The sequence below is a fragment of the Symphalangus syndactylus genome, chromosome 7 (assembly GCF_028878055.3).
Source record: "Symphalangus syndactylus isolate Jambi chromosome 7, NHGRI_mSymSyn1-v2.1_pri, whole genome shotgun sequence".
NCBI lineage: Eukaryota > Metazoa > Chordata > Mammalia > Primates > Hylobatidae > Symphalangus > Symphalangus syndactylus.
This window is the reverse complement of record NC_072429.2, coordinates 51815745-51842124: the sequence shown is the minus strand read 5'-3', so window position 1 is coordinate 51842124 and position 26380 is coordinate 51815745. Positions and strand designations below refer to the sequence as shown.

Here is a 26380-nt window from a genome sequence, read left to right as displayed (position 1 = left end):
CCTCCTAGCACAATGTCATACACATATCTGTCTTATTTTTCTTTTCTTTTTTTTTTTTTTTTGAGACAGAGTCTTGCTCTGTCGCCCAGGCTGGAGTGCAGTGGCGCTATCTCGGCTCACTGCAAGCTCTGCCTCCCAGGTTCACACCATTCTCCTGCCTCAGCCTCTCTGAGTAGCTGGGACTACAGGTGCCAGCCACCACGCCCAGCTAATTTTTTGTATTTTTAGTAGAGATGGGGTTTCACCATGTTAGCCAGGATGATCTCGATCTCCTGACCTCATGATCCGCCTGCCTCAGCCTCCCTAAGTACTGGGATTACAGGCTTGAGCCACCGAGCCCGGCCATATCTCTCTTATTTTTCCAAAAAAGAATGACTGGATGGATGGATAGATGAAAGAAACATATATACATGTGTGACAGGTAGATATACAGATGATTGAGAGAGAGAAAGAGAGAGAGATGTGCATTTCTTCCTATACTTAATCCATTTGAAAGATAAGTATCCAGTTTTTCACAAATATTCACAATCTCAGTTATGGAAATCTCTGGGTTTCACCCAAATCGGTTTTCTGTGCAGGCATAGGCTTCTTGTGTATTTCATTATAACACAAATTTTCTTTTCAATTTCCACTAAAATTTTATCTCTCATTTGATGAGCAATTTTCATACGAGCTGAGACACCAGCTGAAACTGTTTTACAAAGTGTTTTTCTTTATTTATTTCTTTCTTTGGAGAGTATATGGCGAATTGTTCATATTCATAGAATCGGGTCACTGCTGAATTTTACATTCTATTGTTTCATTTACCCCAGACTTCGGTTTTCTAGTTAAGAACTAGAACTGTCTTTGATCTCAACTTTCTGTTTACTTCTGTCAACAATACTTGGTCATCTTTCCTTTCAAATCTTTTTTTTTTTTTAACCGCAGAAAAATCAGTTTTCTTTTACTTCATGAATACCACCATGAGATGTGGAGGCCTGGGCAGTCAGCTAGATGAACTCACTAAGCATCTTGACCTCAGACCAGTCTGGAAATATGACACATCATGGCACTTGGTCCCTACTTGAGCCCCCATGACATAATGTTTCAACTTGCAAGTCACCTTCACACATATTTGTGTTACTTGTCTCAGCATAAATGAAATGCTTCAGTAACAACCAAATCTCTTATGTATAACCATCTAAAGAGAGGCATCAATATTTCAAAACATTTTCTATAAAGTAAGATAGTGAGCAGATTTGGGTGTTTTGTTCTCCAACATTTTTTTTCCAGTGTCTATTGGAGATAACACCATTCACTTTAAGCTTTAGAGATGAAGGAATATTTTTAATAAGGAGTGATGTCAAATAGTGTATGCTATAAAGTAGTATGTGTAACCCAAATACAGTATCCTTGCTTTTCAGTTTCTATTCAAGAGTTCAAAAACGAGCCTGTTGGATTTCTGAACTTGATTTTGAGGCTTGAGCATATAGAGTACTACTTGCTTTTCTGGAATTACTTGGCTTGAGTTACACCCTGTGAAATATTCCAGAGATTGCTGTCTATTCATTTTGAATCTATCTAAGATAAATCAGATAACACTAAAGATACTTCCTTTATTGCCCAGAAATAGATTGAGCTTAAATTTCAAGCCTGTTATTAAAACCGCAAATGCTTCCCCTAGGAAATCTCCTTCAAGATTGTCCTTGAAGAATGGAAGCTGCTCCTGGGCTGAGTATTCTTTTTTCTTCCTCGTTGGTCCTTGATCTTTCTGCTTTCATCTTGATCTCAGCCCAGCTTTTGCCTCATTAAAACCACCTCACTGTGGACTGATGAATGAAAAGGAAATCCATGCCATGTAAAAGAAACCCCTTCCTGACAACCCAGCACCATAAAAGACAAAATCTCTTCATTGATAACAGTGCTAAAGTTGGGGCAACACTTGAGTGGATTTTCAAAGCCCTCAGTTCCATGGGCATTCTCTCCTTAGAGCTCTGAGGTTGGCAATTCTTGCTGTGAAGTGATGGTAATTATCCGTCCAGACCTCTTGACTGTTGTGAGACAATCCTGGGACCTCCATTCAGGGCATTAGATGTAACTAAGCTTCTAATTATCACCTTATGCAGCTTTGAAATAAATTGAAATCTGAGGTTTCATTCAATTAAGAAAAGGCGCCCGGAGTCCACTTAGCGATGCAGTGCCGACTAGAGCTGCTCATGGCTCAGACCCAGCTGTACCTAAATGGCGATGTGGCTTCTCCACCATGCTCACACTTTACGGTGATTGCTTTGCCCAAATCAATTGGGCAGCAGTGTGTCCATTATTAAGAGACCTGTATAAGTCCACTCTTTTCACAAAACGGACACTCTCACATAATCATTGAGGGGTGTAAGCATCATTTGAATTTACTTTACAGCGGTTTTCCCAATGTCAGATGTCAGAATGCCCTAAGGTGCATATTAAAATATCCTACTCCAGACCCACCAAAGCAAATTTTCCGGGAGATTCTTATGCTCAGGAATGTATGGGAAACACCAGTTTCATAGCAATCTTTATCTTTAAAGTGTGTGCAAAAACACAATTCACTTTTATCCCAAACATTTATGAAGTGAATAATGTGTCCTTCCTGCAATATTCTCTCACAGATACAAAGAGAAATTAAATAATAAATTAATAACAAAATATGTCTGTCTTATGTACCAGGTGCTTTGTGTAGTCATCTCCAGATTTTCACAACAAATATATGAGGTAAATTGTAGTTTCCCATCTTATGGATAAGAAACTGAGGCTAAGAAAGAATAAGCCACTTGCTTAGTTGCATAGCTAGTTAATGGTGGAATCCCATTCATTCCAGCTCCTCATCCCATGTGCCAATCATTACTTTCCCTGGCTTCCCTTTCTCCTCAAGCAAGATAAGATGTGTGCTTGGAGCACAATACAAGACAAAATGTGTGTGGGCCCCGTGAGGCTGGAAACGCCGAGTTCTAACAGCGCTAAGCGAAGAACTATTGATGTAGTCTCCATCGAGTCAGAAAGACTTCGAGGAAGCAAGTAAGATGAGGTAAGTGGGAAGAAGGGAGTGTTATAGGGAGGAGGAAGGGCAATAGGGAAAAGAGGATATTGTTTTTTAAAAACAATAACAAAAAGCATTTATTAAGCACTGAAATGCCAGGCAGTTTCTCTGTGCTTTAAATGTGTTCTCACGTTTAGTTTAATGCTCACATCAGCCCAGTGAGAGCAGGGACTCGAAGCCCCCTTTCGACTTGTTTAAGTCCCTTGTCACAGAAAACAACTAAAGTTCTGTCCACTTTTTTCCTTCCCTCCCCTTGTCCCTTGTGAGGAAATTCACACTCCAGCAAGGAAATTCACACAGAGTGAACCTTCTGCAGACGGGCCAGCTGGTGCTGGGAGAGGGCCCAGTCCAAACGTTGGGAACCCCAGAGAAAGCTTTATTTCATGTTGCTAAGCAAATGCTGAAGTATGTGGAGCTTATGTAAACCACTTGAAGTGGACTAAATTGTTCATCATCATTAAATGTTCCGGGCTCTTCAGAAAGTTCCATGGCCATTAGTCATGTTCTTTGATCCATTAACTTGCTCTCCTCAGAATGTGAATCAGAGGTGAGGCCCCTTTGTGTGTGACAATGAAGGGCCCTGAGACAGGGGTGGGTGCAGGTGATGGGGGTGGTGGGTTAAGCATGGCCAGCGCTGCTCAGAGCGACAGGACCATTTCTCGGCTTTGTAACTGTCTTTAATGTTCTTTTTAAAAACTTTACACTAAGAATTGCACAGAACTGGGGACTGGATTTAAAATGATTGAATTTGGTCTCCCTCCAGTGCCCTATCCTTCCCTTCCCTGGCACCCAGCATCTTTATGCCCCAGGCACCAAAGCTGTCAGGGGAACCTGACCCAGGAGGCAGACTTGCCATGTGCCGCAGCTGGTATTCTTCCTCTCTCACTTCCTTACAATCTCTTATCAAAACTCAGCAGCATAGAGTCCCATTCCATCACTGCTAAAGGATAATGACGAGAAAGGAACAAACTATCCCTGTTCTAGGAGGCACATCACAGGTGCTCTTCCAAAATTACCTCTTCCAATATTCACCATAACTTTAGGAGTAAGAAATGTTTTAATTGATGAGGAAAATAAGGAGGGGTTGAGTGATGGAAGTTTATGTTGTTAGTAAGCGGCAGAGACAAGATATGAATCCAGGACCAAGTCAAAAGTCAATCATTTTCTACTGTATGTGAGTTAGTTTGGGTCCTTGGAGAAGCAGATGCAGAGTCAGGATTAAACATGTAAACGATTTACTGGGGAGCCCATGTTAAGGAAAGGGGAGGGAGCAGAAGCAGGCAAAGAGATCCTGCAGGTGGAAGTGCAGGTCTGGCCCCTGTGAAGGAGAGGGAGAAGGGCAGGGTTGGGCTGAGAGAGCCTTAGCCACAGCACAGTTCCTAGAAAGGTTAGGCCAGCTGATGGGGAGCCCTGAGCCAAAGTGGCCTGTTGGAAGAGTCCTACATCTCTAGGGAGATCTAGAGGTCTTTAAGAGCATTAGGACCGTGCCATGCTCAGCCCTGGTCTGGGAGCAGCCTGGGGGACATTGGCCTCACTGTGAACAGGTGGTAGATCCAGACAGGAGCTGCTGGGCTGTCAGTCAATGTTCTCTGCAGCAGGAGATCCGAGGTCCGAGTTGTGCCTCTTCATGGCCAGTGCAGTCGCAGTCACCCTATTACATGGCAAGATCTACTTTACACAGATTAGGGAAACAGCTCCTCCATGGATCCCATAGGTCACTCTTCCTGGGGAGAGATTTGGATGAGAGAGGTTAGGAATAGGAACTACACTGCTCCTTGTTAGTCCTGGGACCACATCCATCTCGTTCTCATCCTCTGCCTCCTCCGCTGTCCGTTCAAAGGTCCCTCATCCTCAGCTATCATCTAGGCAGGGCTCAGAGGATGGGGCTGTGGCATGTGTCCATTCACAGTCGAAATGGGGCACAGGAGTGTTAATAGGTATCCAAGTGGATGCCCTGGGTTCTAGGTTATGCAAATTCTTCCCTGTCCCCATTGTATAGAAGCACCCTATCTCCTCCTGCTGACAGGGGCAGTGACGCCCCCCCAGATGGTGAACCCTCTTCCCACCAGCTGGTCCTTGGACACAAGGAGTCCAAAGTGCCTTTGTGGCAATCTTAGCTTACAGTGCAATGGGACCCTTGTTGTGCCCTCTTGCAAGAGTACACCCCCCATGGGAACTCCCAATTGTGAGGAAAGGAATCACAAAATCCCTGTGTACCATTAGGAGTGATAAGTAGAGCCACTCCTGCTTTCACCTCTTGGTTCCAGACCCATGCATTCTTCCATAAGGAACACAGTGGCATATATAGGCCTCTGATTTAACGTATGCGTGGCTACAGCCTGGAGGATGTCACCCACCCTCTGAATGCTGCCTCCAAGCTGGCTTTTGAGCTATGCCTTTAGGAGGCCATTCCAGTCCTCCACAAGGCTGGCTGCTTCTGGATTTGATGTGTGATACATGGTCATGGGACCACTCCTGTGCCCACAGCTAGTTCCCTGGTCAGGTGTTATATTGTGTGCAAGCCCATCCCTGTGACTAGGATATTCTATAAGTCCAGTGATGGTGCTGGCTGAGGGGCTGACATGGAAAGGCAAACCATGTCCAGAACAGGTGTCTATTCCTGTGAAAATAAGTTGCCAACCCTTCAGGATAGAAGGGGCTCAATGTAGTTGGCTTGCCACAAGAGGCTATCTGTCCCCTCAAGGAATATTGTCATAACAGGGGCTCAGTGTATTGTCTGTGGCTGACAGGCTGCACACTCAGGCAGCAGTAACTCCCATGCTAATTGGGACTCCCTGCTTCTGGGCCCAAACTCAACTTCCATCTCCTTCCCTCCGTGCATTTGCCCTTTCTGCCAGTTATGGTGGCTGACGGCAAAGGCTGCTAACCGCATCTGGCTGAGCCACTTTGTCTACTTGATTATTCAAGTAACCAAGTAACCAGGTGAATGCTTTCTGGTGCATGCTAATATGTGACACAAATGTGTTCCCACATCAGTACATCCATTCCCATGCCTGTAGCCCAGACCTCCTTGTCTCCAGTCTCTCAGTTCTCCCCTTACCAGATGTCCAGGCCATTGGCCACTGCCCAAAAATCTACTTCTGTGATTTATATTATCATCCCCGACCTCAGAAGAGCACCATCAACAAGCCCTGTAGACTCAGATTTCCCAACAGCCATGGTGACCGCCGTGTCATCTGGGCCCTCCCCGGGAACATAATCCTCTGATTGGTCTCCTGGTCTTGCATAATACACCCACTCTAGCATGCCTACTTGCCTGCACTTTTTTATGCCTTCCTCTACTGTCTGCCAAGGAAACTCTTGCATTTTCACTTTTCTCAGCAAGGGCCATCACTCTTTCCAGGTTTCTATGAGCCAGTCTAACAATGAATTTGCCTCATCCCCCAGGGTCGTCACTAGTGTTCAATCCCGTGTCTCAACAAAGGGTGCCCAAGAAAATGAGTTTTGTTAATCTAATCATAGACTCCAGCCCCTTTGATCCAGCACCCTCAAAATCTATTTCCAGGAGTACTCCTCTGATAGCAGCTACATTCTAGCAAGTCCTGAAGCCTCTTCAGTGTATAATCTCTTTCCTCCTTCTCAAGCCCAGCAAGTCCTCAGCCAGATAATGCTGGGATTTAACCTGATGTTCACCTGGCAGCCAGGTGAGGACATGGGAGCAGCTCCTGTGGACCCGTGGAGGAGAGGTCTCTGCAGCCTCTCCCACAGAGGGGAAGCACTGGCTTGTTCTAAGAAAGGGTGGGTTGCCTTGGCAAACTCAGAGGATTTGGGGCAGTCTTCAGAGACCTCCACTTAGATGTCTCCCTTCCATGTTCCAGGGCCCCAGGTTTTCTCATCCAGGGCCCTGACCTTAGCATAACAGACCTGCTCTGCAATTCTAAGTAACTGTCTAACTGATAGACACTGCTCAGCTGTGTCCAGTGTCAACTGCAGGAGATGGGGGTCTCTTTGTTCACTGCCAAAGAGAACCTCTGGCTCTCACATTTAGCCTTTAACTGCCTGTCAAGGCCTCAGCTTCTCACTAGAAAGGCTCCCATCTCATCCCCTGCAGGGCATCAGTGCAAATGAGTAGTAACCAGCCAACCCCACTGTCCTTGCAGACATCTCCCCCTGCCCCTACAATTTTCAAACTCCTGACTCATTACTCCTGCAAGGTGGCTCCCATCACTGGGGAGTTTTCCAGGTTACCATGGGTAAAAAGTTTAGTATTTGGGTCTTCACTCTGTGCCAGAGATCACTCATTTTCTATCTATCACTCAGGATGGTGCCCTCTTTGCCTTCCAGGCTGTGAGTAAGCCCATCTCACAACCTCATTTTACCACCTGTCTTTTCACCCAACTCCTGACATCACTTGTGTTAGTTTGGGTCCTCCGGGGGTTAAGTATGCAAGAGGCTTGTTGGAGGAAATGCCTGTGAAGGATAAAGGGGAGGGAGCAGGAAGAGGCAGGCAGAGCCTTCAGGCCACAATGCAGGTTGAAAGCCTGCGAAGGAGACCCGGAGGGAGGGGACTGGATAGGAAGAGTCTGGGACTGCAGCACAGTTCCTAGAAAAGTTCAGCCAGCTGATGGGGAGCCCTTGAATCAGAGTCGTGTGTCGGAGGAGTCTCGCATCTCTCAGGAATGGACCTGTAGTAGTATCACCACCATGGTCAGTCACTAGCTGGGAGCAGTCCACAGGAAATGTGGCATAGGGGCAAACACAGTGGACGATCCAGAGTGTTAACTGCTGGGGGCATCAGCCAATGATGCTCCCTACAGCAGAACTCGGCAGCGCATTTTCATGAGCACCTCAATAACACACTAATGCCCAGACTAAGTCTGGCCATGATGTTAAAGATAGATAATGGCTTAAGATGTTAGTCACCCTAGATAACATTCACATTTTGATAGCTATATATAAAAAAATTACAACAATAGAGAATAGAGGGATTTTAAGATGTATAGCAGGACCAATGGGAAAAAAATAATTTGGTGCAACTCAATCTCCCTTTGCCCTCCTCAAATCAGATCACATAGGAAGCTACTCTGTATGGTGCCACTTTTGAAGAAATACATGCCCTTGATAACCTTATAAAATGGAAATGATACCATTTTAGAATTCAAAGGAAGATGGTTCAATTAGGGAGTTGGGAATGAAATGCTCAAAATAAAGTCATTTCTGCCTTCCTATCTTGGGCAGAGAGGTGAATAGCGTTACAGTTGAATGAAGCAATTTTTCCACCTGCATTTTTAATAGCCAGGGAAAGAGACTGGTGATGCCAGTCTGCAGAGACTCTTAAAATTGGAAGGGACCCAATAAATCATGTTCATTGTACATTAACCTCCTATTTAGCAGTAAAACCTGTGCAAGATTCTCACCCTCAATTCCTAAGAGGTTAATTGTCCTAGACTTGCATGCCTCCAGTAACAGGGACCTCACTGCTTCCTGAGATAGCCAATTTTGTGGTTAGACTGCTCTAGTTTTATAATGCTGTTTTCAAAAGTAATTGAATCAGCGCTCGTTGCCACACTTGGCCATGTATTATCAAATATTATCTCACTGACTCCCTAAAATTATCAGGGAGGGAAAATTTTTCTTTCTGTTTCATAAAAGGGGAGCCTGAGATTCAGAGTGACTAAGTGGTTTGCTCAATGTCACACAACTGGAATTCAATTCCAAGCCCAATTCTCTTCCTTCATCTCCCCGCAAACACCTTAGAGTGTGCTGGAATCTGTCTCTAATTTTCACTTCTACTGATTCTAGTTCACACTCAGAAATCTCACGGTACAAGCCTACTCTTATCATACACATGATGCTCCTTCCAGTGTCTGGGCCAGTCCTTGCATTATACTGTATGTCATTTTAGTTTCCAGGTTAAATGCCCAATTTCAACTGTTTCTCAAATGCATCATTCCCAGATATCCTCAGACAGTCTCACCCAGATGCATTTCAGGTTTCTAATATCCCTTTTAATGTGACACATCTTGAACTGAGCACATCCTCCAGGCATGTTATGACTTGTGCGACGTGGAAACAAGCTATCACCTCTCTTTCCCCACACACTGTACTTCTGTTGATGCAATGACATTGTGCTACTGACTCAAAAAACATATAAGCAATTAATGCCACTAAATCCTTTTTCACACAGGCAGCTATTAAATTGTATCTTCCTCATTCTGTACAGGTACAATGAGTTTTTTGAATCATATTCATTCTGCTTAACTTAAAAATGTTCCAAAAATATTGTTCCAGATTGTTAAAATTGATAGTCTTGTTTTTTATTTGTTTGTTGTTGTTGTTGCTGTTTTTGAGACAGAGTTTTGCTGTTGCTGCCCAGGCTGGAGTGCAATGGCGCAATCTCGGCTCACTGCAACCTCCGCCTCCTGGGTTCAAGTGATTCTCCTACCTCAGCCTCCCGAGTAGCTGGGGTTACAGGCATGTGCCACAATGCCCGGAAAATTTTGTATTTTTGGTAGAGATGGGGTTTCTCCATGTTGGTCAGGCTGGTCTCGAACTCTCGACCTCAGGTGATCCACCTGCCTCGGCCTCCCAAACTGCTGGGATTACAAGTGTGAGCCACTGCGCCTGACCAAAATTGTTAGTCCTGTTAACATGATTTCAATGCCATTTTCAATTTCAATTGAAGATGACCTGATTTCAGATGCTACCAAATCATGTCATCATCAATAAATTAGTATTTTTTGAGAGAGCCTGTCCCACTACCACATATTGCAGGGCCTATTAAAATGTGATATTTTTTAGGCCAGATGCAGTGACTCATGCGTGTAATCACAGCACTTTGGGAGGCTGAGGCAGGTGGATCCCTTGAGGTCAGGAGTTCAAGACCAGCCTGGCCAACATAGCGAAACCCCGTCTCTACTAAAAATGCAAAAATTAGCTGGGCGTGGTGGCATGTGCCAGTAATCTCAGCTACTTGGGAGGCTGAGGCATGGGAATCACTTGAGCCTGGGAGGCGGAGGTTACAGTGAGCCAAGATCACGCCCACTGCACTTAAGCCTGGGCGACGCAGTGAAACTCCATCTCAAACAAAATGTAGTATCTTAGTCTATTTTATGCTATTATATTAGAATAACACAGACTAGGTAATTTATAATGAACAGAAATTTATTTGGCTTCAGTTCTGGAGGCTAGGAAGTCCAAGATCAAGGCATGACATCTGGTAAGGGCCTTCTCGTCATGTCGTAACATGGCAAAAGGCATCAAATGGCAAGAGAGCACAAAAGAGGGCCAACCTTAATTTTATAACAAACCTACTCCCACAACAACATCAATCTATTCGTGAGGACAGAGCCCTCATGACCTAGTCACCCCTTAAAGGTCCTACCTCTTAATACTATCACAATTAGACATTAACTTTCAACACCTAAATTATGGAGGAGACACATTCAAACCACAGCATTCTACCGCCTCCCCCTTATGTGCTTCTCACATGCAAAATATACTCATTCCATCTTCATAACCCCCAAATCTTAACTTTTTCCAACATCAAAAGTCCAAAGTCCAGTGTCTCATCTGAATCAGATATGGATGAGACTCAAGGCATGATTAATTCCAAGGCAAATTTCTCTTTAGCTGTCAGTCTGTGAAATTAACAAGTTACACGCTTCCAAAATATAATAGTGGGACAGGCCTAGACACATGCACACGTATATTTATTGTGGCACTATCCACAATAGCAAAAACTTGGAACCAACCCAAATGTCCATCAATGATAGACCAGATAAAGCAAATGTGGCAAATACACACAATGGAATACTATGCAGCCATAAAAAAGGATGAGTTCATGTCCTTTGCAGGGGCATGGATGGAGCTGGAAACCATCATTCTCGGCAAACTATTACAAGAACAGAAAACCAAACACCACATGTTCTCACTCATAAGTTGCAGCTGAATAATGATAACATATGGACACAGGGAGGGGAACATCACACACTGAGGCCTGTTGGGAGGTGGGGGGCTAGGAGAGGGATAGCATTAGGAGAAATACCTAATGTAGGTGATGGGTTGATGGGTGCAGCAAACCACCATGGCACATGTATACCTATGTAACAAAACTGCACATGTACCCCAGAACTTAAAGTATAATAATAATAGTAATAATTTCTCTCTTCTCTCTTTTCACTGTAAGCAGCCAAAAGAAGCCTTGCAGTGCCTTGAACACTTTGCTGCTTAGATATTTCTTCTGCCAGATATAATAGCTCATCACTCTTAAATTCTGTCTTCCATAAAACTCTAGGGCATTGACACAATTGCACCAATTCTTTGCAACTGTATAGCAAAAATGGCCTTTAATCCAGTTGGTTTTTTTGTTTTGTTTTGAGACAGTCTTGCTCTGTCACCCAGGCTGGAGTGAAGTGGCACAATCTCAGCTCACTGTAGCCTCTGCTCCCAGATTCAAGTGATTCTTGTGCCTCAACATCTTGAGCAACTAAGACTACAGGTGTGGGCCACCATACCCAGCTAATTTTTTTGTATTTTTAGTAGAGACAGGGTTTCACCATATTGCCCAGGCTGGTCTTGAACTTCTGAGCTCAGGCAATCTGCCCCCCCGGCCTTGAAAATTGTTATCATTATAGGATCCTTTGGGGGTGGTTTTTCTGGTGAGAAATCCCTGTGGCCAGTGGTGCCTTTGCCTAAGTTTTGCTTGGGCCTACTGGGCTCATTCTGCCCACCTGACCTGGCAGGCTGAGCTTGGCTCATGCTACCAGTCTGGATCCCGTGCCTGTCAAACTCAAGCCAGGTGCGGAGCAGCAAGGGGTGTGTGAGCAAGCGAGTGTGGGGTCTGGCCACTGTGCACAGTCAGGTGTGCTGGCTGCTGCAGTGAGGCAGGCAGCACCAGGTGCTGGCACAGGCACTGGCTCTCTGTGAGGCTATGGCCAGACCAGGCATGCTACAAGCAGCTTCCATGGCTGTCACCAGGGAACATAGTGGCACCCAGAAGCTTGGAGACTCCAGGAACCACAGGGCCCCAAAGACTGAGTCACAGCCCTGGCTCAAGGAGCTCCCAGGTCTGGGCTCCCTAAAAGGCTACAGTTCATCTCTCCTTCTCTTCAGCTGCAACATGGTGAGCAAGGGGCATGTTTCAGCCCTGTTTCTGTTATAGCTCTTTCAGCCCTACCACTTGGCAGGTCCCAAGTTTGTGTCCTGTGTCCAGGAAGAATGAAGTACAAAGACAAGTAGAGAATGAGCAAAGTCAAGAGGAGCTTTATTGAGTGACAGAATAGCTCCAAGGAGGCACTGGGGTGGATAGCTCCTCTCCTCAGGTAGATCATCTTGTCATCTCTACAGCTCTCAGCAGAGAGGAGGCCCTGGAGTGGGGAGCTCCTTTCTGCAGCTGGTCATCCTGAGGTCTGCAGTGGGTAGCTCCTCTCTGCAGCCAGTCTTCCCAATGTCTGCAGCTCTCAGCAGAGACAAGACCCTAGAGTGGGTAGCTCCCCTCTGCAACTGGTCATCTGGACATCTGCTCAGCTCTGGCTGAGCCCGGGGCAATTATGGGCCTCAGAGGGTAGGAAGTGCATGCTGGTTGGTCCATAAGCAGGCCCAGAAAAGGCACCACAAGTTCTCATTCCAGTCAGTGGTGGGACTGGCAGCCTGGCCCCCAGCCTTCAGGCCCTCCCTGGGCTGAAGTGCCAAGCTGCCTTCAGCACCCCCATTGGCTTCCCTCCTATGCTCGTCAGTGCCCAAAGTACAGAGGGGGTCAAGACGGCAGGGGCTTAGTGCGTCAGCACTGCCGCAAGTGTGTGCACACCTGGCCAGGCTGTGACAGCATCTGGGTCTGGCCCTGACTTTGCTCTAAGATCAGAATGGGGGCCAACATCAGGGAGAAGCCATGCAGCAGGAGCAGGCACTTCCAAGCCTGCAAGGGCAGGAAGTGCCTTCCTGGACCCCCAAGAGTGCAGGGATGCCTGGGTCCACAGCCACAGTTTGGGCAACTGCACCCAGGGATTGGGGCTCTTACCTGCTCCATGCAGCGGGAGCCCAGGTCCATGGTGACAACTTGGGCAGCTGTGGCTGAACCCAGGGAGCTCCTGTCCCACCAACTTGAAAGGGATGGGGATCCCACTTGTCCCTGGCTTCTGCCAGCTCTGTGGAATGTGCAGCCCTGGCCATGCCTCTCCACTGCAGCTGGCAAAATGGCAGTAGCTGCTCCAGACTAGCTGCCATTGCCATCACTAGGATTACAGGTGTGAGTCAGTATGCCCAGCCTTTACTCCAATTTTTAATATCTTGTTCCTCATTTCCACCTAAGACCTCATCAGAATGGCCTTTACATCCCATATTTCTACCAATCTTGTGATTACAACCACTTAAGAAATTTCAAAGAAGTTTCAAACTTTTCCTGTAGCTCTTCTCTTCTAAACCTTCACCAGAATCACCCTTAGTGCTTTGTTTACAGCAATACAGCCTTTTTCTATTATTGCTTGATCCTCCTAATTCTTCTAGCCTCTACCCATTCCCCAGTTCCAAAGCCACTTCTATATTTTCAAGTATTTGTTACAGCAACAGCCCCACTTCACACTACCAATTTTCTGTCTTAGTCCTTTTTATGCTGCTATAACATAATACCACAGACTGAGTAATTTGTAATAAATAGAAATTTATTTGGCTCACGGTTCTGAAGGCTGGGAAGTCCAAGATCGAGGGACTGCATCTGCTGAGGGCCTTCTTGCTGCCTCATAATATGGTAGAAGGCATCAGATGGTGAGAGAGTGAAAAGGAGGGCCAAACTCACTTTCATAACAAACCCACTGTCATGATAATGGCTTTAATCCATTCATGAGAGCAGAGCCTTTGTGCCCTAATCACCTTTTAAAGGTCCCACCTCTCAACAGTGTTGCATTGAGGATTAAGTTTCCAACACATGAACTTGGGGGATACATTCAAACCATAGCACCTTGTTCCATCCCTCCCCTTCTACTATCCTACCTGTCATAATGCTTCACTCTCTCTCCCCACTCTGTGCAGCCACTGGACCAACAGCAGTTGGAGAGCTTCATAGAAATGCAGATTTCTGGGCCCCCTCTCAGTCCTATATAATCAGAATCTGCACTTGAACAAAATTAAATTGATTTTATTTGCTCATTAAATTTTAGATGCTCCAGTCTAACATACTTTCAGCAGGTGATATAATTCCCTGCCTCCAGTTTCTTCATCAGTCAAGTGAAGGAGAAGGAGAAGAAGCTCTCTAAGAGTCCTACAGTTCCTAAGTTCTCTAATGCTCTGCCTTCTCTCCTTCACAGTTGCCTTGGATTTTCCCCAGAGTTCTCCTGTAGTTCTACCATGAAGGCAGGGGAAAATTGATGGCAGATATAAAGATACATTTTATCCCTTTCAATATTAATAACCATAAATGAGACTTTTTAACTCAGGAGAGGCAAGGCACTGGTTTTGCAGCCGAGTCATTTGATCTCTGTCCTAATTGAGCACCTGACTTTTAGTCGAGTTCCAGAAATATGACACTTGCACTGAGATCTGTGCCACAAAAAGGCTCAGAGATGTGTTTTGTCTTGTCTACCTGGGATGAAAAAATGAAAAAGACACCTCCCCATGGGAGAAAAAAGCACAGACTTCTTTGGAATCAATTGATCTAAGTTCAAGTTCTAGCCCAGCCCTTTATTTTATGCATTTTTCAGTATGCTTATTTTAAACTGGGAGTAATAAAAGGCCCTGTGCCATGGGTTGCTGTGAGGCTTACATGAGATAATCTCTGCTATGGTTTGAATGTTTCTGTTTCTGTCCCCTTAGAATTAATGAGTTGGAAGCTTAATCTCCAGCGCAACAGTATTGGGCAGTGGAGCTTAATGGGAGATGTTTAGGTCATGAGGGCCCCATCCTTATGCATGGGTGAATGCCATTATAGAAAGGGCTGTGGGAATGGGTTCACTCTCTCCTGCCCTTCTGCCTTGTAAAGACACAACGTGCCTCCACTCCTGAGGAAACAGTGCTCAAGGTGCCATCTTGAAAGCAAAGAGACCAAGCCTTAACTTTCAGTGCCTTCATCTTGGATTTCCCAGCCTCCAGACTGTGAGAAAATAAATTTCTATTCTGTATGAGTTACCTAATCTGTGGTATCCTGTTAAAACAGCACAAAACAGACTATGACAAACTTTGTGATATGCTTAGCCCAGAATGAGCTCAATAAATTATCTGTGTTTTTGTTATTGTTACCCTTTCATTTCTAAAACAGGGAAGCATTTAATTATCCCAAAGGGTTGGTGTAAGTATTAAATAATATATACAGATACATTTTATAAATAGTTACAAATTACCCAATATTTCCTTTTTTTTTTTTTTTTTTTTTTTACTTTTATTGATCACCCATAAGGGCAAATAGTGAGCAAAGGTCTTAAGTGTCTACCCCCTAAAAACTTGAAGATAAAAATGAAGGTAAAAAGAAGATAAGCCAAAAGAAGGCATGGCTCCATCCAAACTTGATGACCCTACATAAATTTGAAGGGTCACCACCAATCAATATTTAGCTTTACCAATAATGTTTATTAATATTTATCAATCTCATTAATCAAAGTTCTCCAGAGAAACAGAACCAATAGGATGGGGGAGCTCAGTGAGAGAGAGAGGGAAGTATTTATTTTAAGAACTTGGCACACGCATATTGGGGGCAAGTTCCAAATCTGCAGCCAAGGCCAGCAGGCTGCAGACTCAGGGAGCTCAGGGAAGAGTTGATGTTGCAGCTCGAATACAAAGGCAAAATCCCCTCTTCTTTGGGGAGGTCTTCAACTAATTGAATGAGGCCCATCCACATTATGGAGAGTGATATGGTTTGGATCTGTGTCCCCCCCAAGTCTTACGTCGAATTGCAATTCCCCAGTGTGGGAGGTGTGGCCTGGTGGCAGGTGATTGGATCATGGGGGCAGAGTTATAATACCCCCTTAGTGCCACATGAGTAAGTTCTCATGAGATCTGGTTGTTAAAAGTGTGCGGCACCTCTCCCTCTCGTGCTTGTGGTCCTGTTCATAGCATGTAAGACACCTGTTCCCACTTTGCCTTCCACCACGAGTAAAAGCTCCGAGTCCTCCCCAGAAGCAAATGCTGCCATGCTTCTTGTAAAGCCTGTGGAACCACAGCCAATTAAATCTTTTTTCTTTATAAATTACCAGTTTCAGGTATTTCTTTATAGCAGTGTGAGAATAGACTAATGCAGAGGGTAATCAGCTTTACTCAAAATTCCACTGATTTAATGTTAATCTCTTCCAAAAAGTATATTCGTGGTAATATCCAGACTGGTGTTTAACCAAGTATCTGGATGCTGTGGCGTAGCCAAGCTGATACATAAAACTAACCCTCACACTATGCTATATATAAATAGGTGCGCCATACAATTTTTATTATATTATTGTCTTCTCAGCTCCATAGGCCTCTTATTCTTTCAGATAAACCAGTGGATTGCTTGGTTCTGTTTGTTCATGCAACTACAGTAAGGCACTGATAGGTCCCTTTTATTTATTTATTTATTTTTAATTTAATTTAAATTTTTTTTTTTTGAGATGGAGTTTTGCTCTTGTCACCCAGGCTGGAGTGCAATGGTGCAATCTCAGCTCACTCCCACTTCGCTTCCTGCCTCAGCCTCCCAAAGTAGCGGGGATTACAGGCACCCACCACCACGCCCAGCTAATTTTTTTGTATTTTTAGTAGAGACGGGGTTTCTCCATGTTGGCCAGGCTACTCTTGAACTCCTGACCTCAGGTGATCCACCTGCCTCGGCCTCCCAAAGTGCTGGGATTACAGTTGTGAGCCACCACGCCCAGCCTTATTTATTTTTTAACAAGGAAGAAGCCCTCCAAGTTATGAATAATAACATAACTAACATTGTTACATGAGTACAATATACCAGATACCATACTAGGCTCTTTGCACACATTTTCCATGCTAACAGCAACAACCCCGCAAGCTTGCAATTATCCCCACTTCACTGATAAGAAAACTAAGACTTCTAACAGTTGCAATGCCTCACCCAATATCATACAGCGAGTTGCAGCAGAACCAGGATTTGAATCGAGTTTTTTCTCCAGTCTTTGCTCATTCCACTATGCTATATTGCTGATAGCAATGACATCTTAGGGTGATAATTTTCTTTTTTTCTTTTTTCTTTCTTTTTGAGAGGGAGTCTTGCATTGTCGCCCAGGCTGGAGTGCAATGGTGCTATCTCTGCTCACTGGAACCTCTGCCTCCCAGGTTCAAGCGATTCTCCTGCCTCAGCCTCCCTAGTAGCTGGGATTACAGGCACCCACCACCATGCCTGGCTAATTTTTTGCATTTTTAGTGGAGACTGGGTTTCACTATGTTGGCTAGTCTGGTCTCAAACACTTGACCTTGTTATCCACCCACGTCGGCCTCCCAAAGTGCTGGGATTACAGGCGTGAGCCACCACGCCTGGCCAATAATTTTCTTTATGATAGAAAAATTTTAAAAGTTGGAACAAATGGCTCTGACAGCTTTTCTATTTTTTCTCCCCTGTCGCTCCTTATTCTGTTAGTATTTAATATCATTTTAGGTAACCGAGAGAACAGATAACTACCATTCCCTGTAGGTGATGATTTATTCTAACAATATATTTTCCTAATTTCAAACTAATTTTCCTTCTCCCATTAGCTATGGTAGATCTGTCAAGAGACTGTTATTGCATTAAATGATAGACGTGCCATGGCCAGTTGCAAAGGCACCTTCTCATGCTCAGGGGTCATTTAATGGAATCCATCTTCAAGAGGTCAGCTCAGCCCCTCAGTGCTCTGCTGTACCCAAAGACAGTCAATCTAAAACAAATGGGGTTAGTTGTCCTATGAAGACTTCATTAGGCACTTTAAAGTCTAGACAGAAAATGAGTTGTCAAGGAAACTGGTTAAACTCATAAAAAAAAGACGATCCAAGTATAGTGGACTGACAAAAAAAGGGGAATTTTTTTTTGAAGATGCTTGCTTTTAGTTACATAATGATCTTATAACCATTACTACTGCCCCCCAGTAATGTTTGTTGTGTAAATGCTGTTAACGCAGATGTCCCTGCAGCATGGAACCACAGACTACATGTGCTGTCCCTTTAGGAGAGATTCTCATAAACCTTTAAGTGACAAAATTCTTCTCTTACAATATTAAGGGGATTAAATAACACATACAAAGTGGCTTGAAACTGTAAACAACTATTCTAAAATAAAAAGTTTATTTAATTTTTTAAAAAAACTGGCTTGGAAGCCCTTGGGAATCCAATCTTAACCTGACGCAGATAAATAACCAAGCATAAAGAACATCTAGTAACTGTCTGTGCTGGATTCAGACAACGTCCTCTGATGCTCATACCCACACCTTGAAAGGCTCCCCCATCTCATGCATATCTCACTTCCTTAAACCAATCAAAGAAATCCTTGGGTTTACAGTGCAGGGCACAAAGCTGTACCACAAAGAAAAGGCACATCTGTTATAGCTTCTAGAGAGATGATTTGGCAATAATGAATTGTGAAGCTGAAAGAAACTTTTCTAAACCATCAGTAATAACAATAATACATTATGATCAACCATGAGGAAAAAAAAAACTAAATTGTCTTTCTATTCTTGCTATAGAAAATATTACAAAATTGTCATAGGAAGAGATAGTAAAGAATTTACAGCCAAAAATGTAAGGGAAAATACTATAGCAAGCGTCAGGTATTTAATTTTGTGATGTTTATTGCTTCTACCAGCTTTTTAAAACCTGTATTTTGCTGCGATTTGTTGGTATTTACAATTCTGTATCTTGTTTTGTATCTTTCACTTTATATTCTTTGTCTTTAATAAATATCAAAATTTTACCAGCTTTTGCCCTTTCAAAATTGAGTTCTGGCTAGGTGTAGTGGCTCACGCCTGTAATCCCAGCACTTTGGGAGGCCAAGGCAGGCGGATCACTTGAGGTCAGGAGTTCGAGACCAGCCTGGCCAACATGGCGAAACCACATCTCTACAGAAATACAAAAATTAGCCAGGCGTGGTGGCGGGCGCCCGTAATCCCAGCTACTCGGGAGGCTGTGGCAGGAGAATTGCTTGAACCCAAGAGGCGGAGGTTGCAGTGAGCAGTGATAGTACCACTGTACTCCAGCCTGGGTGACGGAGTGAGATTCCGTCTCAAAAAAAAAAAAACTTGAGTTCTACACTGATTGTAGATTCTCCCATAGGAGATAATGTGATGAAAGTGGTGATATTGGGAGGCAAACAGGAGATTCAGGTTTAAATCCTATCCAAGTTTCTATCTCATAGTGATTATTCCTTTTATTCCCACAAGAATATAAATTTATCTTAGTTTGAGAAGTACATAATAATCTTTATACAAGAAATGTCACAAAACAGGAGTGTCTGTCACACAGTAATTTCAATATAATAGTTACTAAATGTTAATTAGGAAAATGCTTATAATACATGCTGTGGCAGATTCTATTTCCTCCTTTTCTATAAATAATAATGAGAGCATATACTTTATTTGAGCTAATGTGACTGCATCATGAATTCTTAAGTGGAAGGCAATACAATATAAATATTAGCAAAATGAAAACTGAAAATATAGCACCCAAGTAATGATAATTAACAAGATGTGTTCACCTAAATAAACCTCTCATGCTATTAATTAAGCCCTCATAATTAAAAAAAGAAAGGAAAAGAAAGGAAGGGAGGGAAAAGAAAACTACCTTTCATCAGCTCATTAGAGACTGATTTTACGAGAGAGTAAAGAGAAAAATAAAGAGGCAATTTTTTAAGCATAATGCTTTGCATCTTTAAACCAGAAAATTTTTTAACAAATTAAAAATTTGGTTCCTTGAAGATGATGCAATCTAGGTGGAGATGAAAAACAAAAAACACACATTATCGTATTCACAAGGTGAAATGCCAAACTATAGGTAGCATTATTAATATGACACTATTGTGATTTATTAAATCTAAAGATTGTCATGATTTTATAAAATCATTTCTAGATAAAATAGCAATGTTTGTGGATTTATTAAGAAATACCTCACCAATAGAGTTTTAATAGCATCTGGCTAATAGATTCTATCACAACTTTTGCCAACTTTTCACTAAAATGTCTACATAAATACTTGGAAAACAAAAAATGCATAGCAAAATTACAATAATTGTCTTAGTCTGTTTTGTGCTGTTATAACAGAACACCTAATACTGGATAATTTATAATAAACAAAAATTTATTTGACTCTTGGTTCTGGAGGCTGGGAAATCCAAGATCAAGGGCCACATCTAGCAAGAGCCTTCTTGCTGCATCATCCCATGGTGGAAGGGCAAGAAAGCACATGTAAGAGAGCAAGAGATTGCTCAACTTCACTAATCATTAGGGAAATGAAAATTAAAACCACAATGCAATACTATCTCACACCTGTCAGAATGGCTATGATTAAAAAGTCAAAACGAGTTAATGGGTGCAGGAAATCAACATGGCACATGGACACATATGTAACAAACCTGCACATTGTGCACATGTACCCTAAAACCTAAAGTATAATAAAAAAAAAAAAAAGTCAAAATAACAGACACTGGTGAAGTTGTGGAGAAAAGGGAACATTTGTACACTGCTGGTGGGAATGTAAATTAGTTCAGCCACTGTGGAAAGTAGTCTGGAGATTTCTAAAAGAACTTAAAGTAGAACTACCATTTGACTCAGCAACCTCATTACTGGGTAAAAACCCAAAGGAATAGAAATCATTCCACTATAAAGATACATGCATGCATATGTTCATTACAGCACTATTCACAATAGCAACAACATGGAATCAACCTTGATGTCCATCAACAGTGGACTGGATAAGGAAAATGTGGTACATATACACCAGGGAATACTACACAGCCATAAAAAAGAACAAGATCCTGTCATTTGCAGCAACATGGATGGAGCTGTAGGCCAATATCTTTAGTGAATTAACACAGGAACAGAAGACCAAATACTGCATGTTCTCACTTATAAGTGGCAGTTAAACATTGAGTACACATGGACACAAGAAGGAAAGAACAGACCCTGGGGCCTACTTGAGGGAGAATGATGAGGATCAAAATACTACCTATCAGGTAGTATGCTGATTACGTGGGTAACAAAATTACCTGTAAACCAAACCCCTGAGACACACAATTTACCCATGTAACAAACCTACACACATACCCTTTGAACCTAAAACAAAAGGAAGAAAAAAAAGAGATGGAACTCACACAGCCCCAAGTGCTTTTAGAATCAGCATTAATCTATTCATAATGATGGAGCCCTCATGACCTAAACACCTCCTCTTAGGTCCCACCTCCCACACTGTTGCACTGGGGCCTAAGTTCCAACACATGCTTTTTGGGGAACACATTCAAATTATAGCAATACTAGTTGGAGAACAAAATCTATCTCTCTCAGAGGTTGGCAAACCATGCAGACTGAACAACATTTGAAAAACACAATTAACAGATTTATATATGAGATAAAAAGTCACTGTGTGCACCACAAAAAAGAATGCATATTTTTCTGAACTCCTATGTGTTATAAAATAAATCAACTAAGCATGAAATTAATGAGCCAGAAAGAGAACAACAAAATAAATATCAACAGAAGGAGAATGAAGGAAAAAAGAAGCATAACGTAGGAAAAAATTAATGGAATAGAACATACAGAAGAGTAGATAAGATCAAGAAAATCAAAAGCTAGTTCTTTCAGAAAACAAATGAAACAGATAAACCTTTGGCAGTTGCAATGACAAAAAAGAGAAAAGACATAAATTAAAATATAAAAATAAAAAACAGAATGTAATAGCAAATAGAGATATACAAGAAGATGTTAGAATTATAAGAAAATGCTATGTAAAATTTTATAGAAATAAATTCGAAAATTTAAATGAAATGAATAATTTTTAAGGAAAAGATAATTATTAAAATAAACTCAAGAAGGTCTTAGTCTGTTGTCTGCTATTATAACAGAAAATTGCATAGAAAAGTAACTGTGGCAAAAAATGAAAAAGCAGCCACAGATCTAATCCTAATATGAAGGCATTTAGGCTACTAAGTTTGGAGTGAGTTTTATAAATTGTTTGAGAAACAGATCGAATGTATGATATTCACATCCTTTCAGAGTATAAATAGGAAACTTCTCAACTTATTCTGCTAATCTATCTGTGTAGATAAAATTGATTTCATCTTGGATACGAATCTGCTAGGTTGACTTCTGATTAGCCCCAGTTGTTGTGGGAACTCAGGGACCCCGAACGGAGGGACCAGCTGGAGCTGCAGCAAAGGAACATAAATTGTGAAGATTTCATTCTAATATGGACATTTATCAGTTCCCAAATAATACTTTTATAATTTCTTAAGCCTGTCTTAATCTCTCAATCCTGTTATCTTCGTAAGCTGAGGATGTACGTTACCTCAGGACCACTGTGATAATTGTGTTAACTGTACAAATTGATTGTGAAACATGTGTATTTGAACAATATGAAATCAGTGCACCTTGAAAAAGAACAGATAAGGACTGAGATACGCCCTGGTCTCCTGCAGTACCCTCAGGCTTACTAGGGTGGGGAAAAACCTAGCCCTGGTAAATTTGTGGTCAGACTGGTTCTCTGCTCCCGAACCCTGTTTTCTGTTGTTGAAGATGTTTATCAAGACAATACGTGCACTGCTGAACATAGACCCTTATCAGTAGTTCTCCTTTTTGCCCTTTGAAGCATCTGATCTACTCCCTGTTCTTGCACCCCCTCCCCTTTTGAAACGCTTAATAAAAAACTTGCTGGTTTGAGGCTCAGGTGGGCATAATGGTCCTACCAATAGGTGATGTCACCCCCGGCGGCCCAGCTGTGAAATTCCTCTTTGTACTCATTCTCTTTATTTCTCAGCTGGCCAACACTTATGGAAAATAGAAAGAACCTACATTGAAATATTGGGGGTGGGTTCCCCTGATATTTTTGAAGCCTCTGAAGCTCATTTATCCATTGTGCCTGGAGCTGAGGCGTTAGATCAGGTGGCAGAAAGTCTTTCTGGACTAAACCCCACGACTTGGATTAAGTCTGTTGGGTGCTCCACTGTAGTACATTTTGGAATCATGTTTCTCTGTTTAATCGGCTTGTTTTTAGTGTTCCGGACCAGCCAAAGAATCCTGCGTCAAAACCGAGAGAATGAACGAGTCTTCATCACCATGGCACATTTACACAAAAAGAAAGGGAGAGATGTTGCGGGAAGTCAGAGACACCGAATCAAGGGACCGGCTGGAGCCGCGGCAGAGGAATATAAATTGTGAAGATTTCATTTTAATATGGACATTTATCAGTTCCTACATAATACTTTTATAATTTCTTAAGCCTGTCTTACTTTAATCTCTTAATCTTGTTATCTTTGTAAGCTGAGGATGTACGTCACCTCAGGACCACTGTGATAATTGTGTTAACTGTACAAATTGATTGTGAAACGTGTGTTTGAACAATATGAAATCAGTGCACCTTGAAAAAGAACAGATAAGGACTGAGATACACCCTGGTCTCCTGCAGTACCCTCAGGCTTACTAGGGTGGGGAAAAACCCAGCCCTAGTAAATTTGTGGTCAGGCAGGTTCTGTGCTCTCGAACCTTGTTTTCTGTTGTTGAAGATGTTTATCAAGACAATACGTGCACTGCTGAACATAGATCCTTATCAGTAGTTCTCCTTTTTGCCCTTTGAAGCATCTGATCTACTCCCTGTTCTTACAGTCCCTCCCCTTTTGAAACCCTTAATAAAAAAACTTGCTGGTTTGAAGCTCAGGTAGGCATCACCGTCCTACCGATATGTGATGCCACCCCCGGCAGCCCAGCTGTAAAATTCCTATCTTTTTACTCTTTCTTTTTATTTCTCAGCTGGCCAACACTTATGGAAAATAGAAAGAACCTACATTGAAATATTGGGGGTGGGTTCCCCTGATATTTTTGAAGCCTCTGAAGCTCATTTATCCATTGTGCCTGGAGCTGAGGCGTTAGATCAGGTGGCAGAAAGTCTTTCTGGACTAAACCCCACGACTTGGATTAAGTCTGTTGGGTGCTCCACTGTAGTACATTTTGGAATCATGTTTCTCTGTTTAATCGGCTTGTTTTCAGTGTGCCAGACCCGTCAAAGAATCCTGCGTCAAAACCGAGAGAATGAACAAGGCTTCATCGCCATGGCACATTTACACAAAAAGAAATGTAGAGATGTTGTGGGAAGTCAGGAACCCTCAACGGAGCGACCGGCTGGAGCCGCGGCAGAGGAACATAAATTATGAAGATTTCATTTTAATATGGACACTTATCCGTTCCCAAATAATACTTTTATAATTTCTTATACCTGTCTTACTTTAATCTCTCAATCCTGTTATCTTCGTAAGCTGAGGATGTACATCACCTCAGGACCACTGTGATAATTGCGTTAACTGTACAAATTGATTGTAAAACATGTGTGTTTGAACAATATGAAATCAGTGCACCTTGAAAAAGAACAGATAAGGACTGAGATACACCCTGGTCTCCTGCAGTACCCTCAGGCTTACTAGGGTGGAGAAAAACCTAGCCCTGGTAAATTTGTGGTCAGACTGGTTCTCTGCACTTGAACTCTGTTTTCTGTTGTTGAAGATGTTTATCAAGGCAATATGTGCACTGCTGAACATAGACCCTTATCCGTAGTTCTCCTTTTTGCCCTTTGAAGCATGTGATCTACACCCTGTTCTTACACCCCCTCCCCTTTTGAATCCTTTAATAAAAAAACTTGCTAGTTTGAGGCTCAGGTGGGCATCACAGTCCTACCCACATGTGATGCCACCCCCGGCGGCCCAGCTGTAAAATTCCTCTCTTTGTACTTTTTCTCTTTATTTCTCAGCCAGCCGACACTCATGGAAAATAGAAAGAACCTACGTTGAAATATTGGGGGCGGGTTCCCCAGATACCCATTCTCATGAATGCCTCCTGATTTCTTCTTTACTGTCCTTAGTGTAAGAACATGTCGACCTCAATGTTATCACACAAGTTACAGGCTATGATGCATACAGAATTCATGCCTGTTCTGGAAGGTCACCTTAAATAGTGTGGCTGGAGCATGTATGCCATTTCCCTATGGCATATAAATCCTGGGTCTTGGGGGAACAGTGTGGAGATCTACCTGTCTTATGGCTGCCCAAGACCATGCTTCTGTTTGTAAGTTCCCTCAATAAAGCACCCTTTACCAATAAACTGGATTTGTTTGCCCCCTTCAGTTTCTTGGTTCCTTTGGCATCTGGGTGTTGCTTTGCACATATGGCCCTTTCATAGAATCCTATCCTAACTCTAACACCATATTTGGGTAAAAATAGCAGAGACACACACACACACACACACACACACAAAACTATAGGTCATTCTCATTAATGAGAATAACTATAAACATTTCTATGTGAAATATTAGAAAATGGAGTCAGCACTATAGTTATTAAATATGCATTACGAAAAAACAGACTTTATTTCAGAATTATGAGGATTATTAGAATCTCGGTAGCTGTAATTCACAAGATTAACAGATCATGTGCAAAAAATTGTGATCATCTCCAATTACTCTAAAAAAATTTGATGAAATTTTAAACCTCTCTGAATAAAATAAAACACATTATGAACAGGAATAAAACTTTCCTAAGGTAAAATATATCTACCAGAAACATAGAACAAATATCTGTAAAGTTTTTGTTAAAATAACTCTTATTAAATTCAGAAAACAAGGGTGCAGGTAGCTAAGCAGTATTTACTGAAATTCTCATTGAATGCATGAAGATGACAAAAAGAAGTATGAGAGCAAATTGTCTTTATTTGTACAAAATAATATTGTATAATCCAACAGAATCAACTGAAAACCATTAGAATTAATAAAAGAGCAGTAAATTTGCAGAATATAAAAAGACCAAAAATATCCTTCTAAAATTGATTATTGCTTATATATAAATACATATAATATAAATATGAATATATAAATATATAAGCAATATATATAAGAAATAATGTATTTATATATTAGCAATAATCAATTTTATATATTGTATTATAAATAATAAATATATAAACAATAATCAATTTTAAAGGGATATTTTTATATATTAGCAATAATCTATTTTAAAAGGTCATGAAAAAAAGATACTATTCAAACTAATAACCTATAAAAATTGATGGAGCAACATAATAGAAGATTGGAAAAAATAAGAAAGAAAGCCATTTTTTAAAGTTGTCCATTATCCCCCAAATCATCTATAAATTTAATTAATCTCAACACAAATTCCAATAGAATGTATATACTATACATGTACATATAGAGAGACAGAGAGACAATAGGTTTTTG

The 26380-nt window shown here is 42.1% G+C and overlaps 1 long non-coding RNA gene across 1 annotated transcript in view; it reads right to left on the bottom strand.

Annotated features, from left to right (window-relative positions):
• Nucleotides 1-3707: 3707 nt before the first annotated feature.
• LOC129485727 (uncharacterized) overlaps nt 3708-26380 on the bottom strand; it is a 60507-nt gene continuing 37834 nt past the window's right edge. Inside the window, exon 5 of the long non-coding RNA XR_008658776.1 lies at nt 3708-4776. This is a non-coding gene — a long non-coding RNA (uncharacterized lncRNA). The remainder of the gene's footprint in view (nt 4777-26380) is intronic.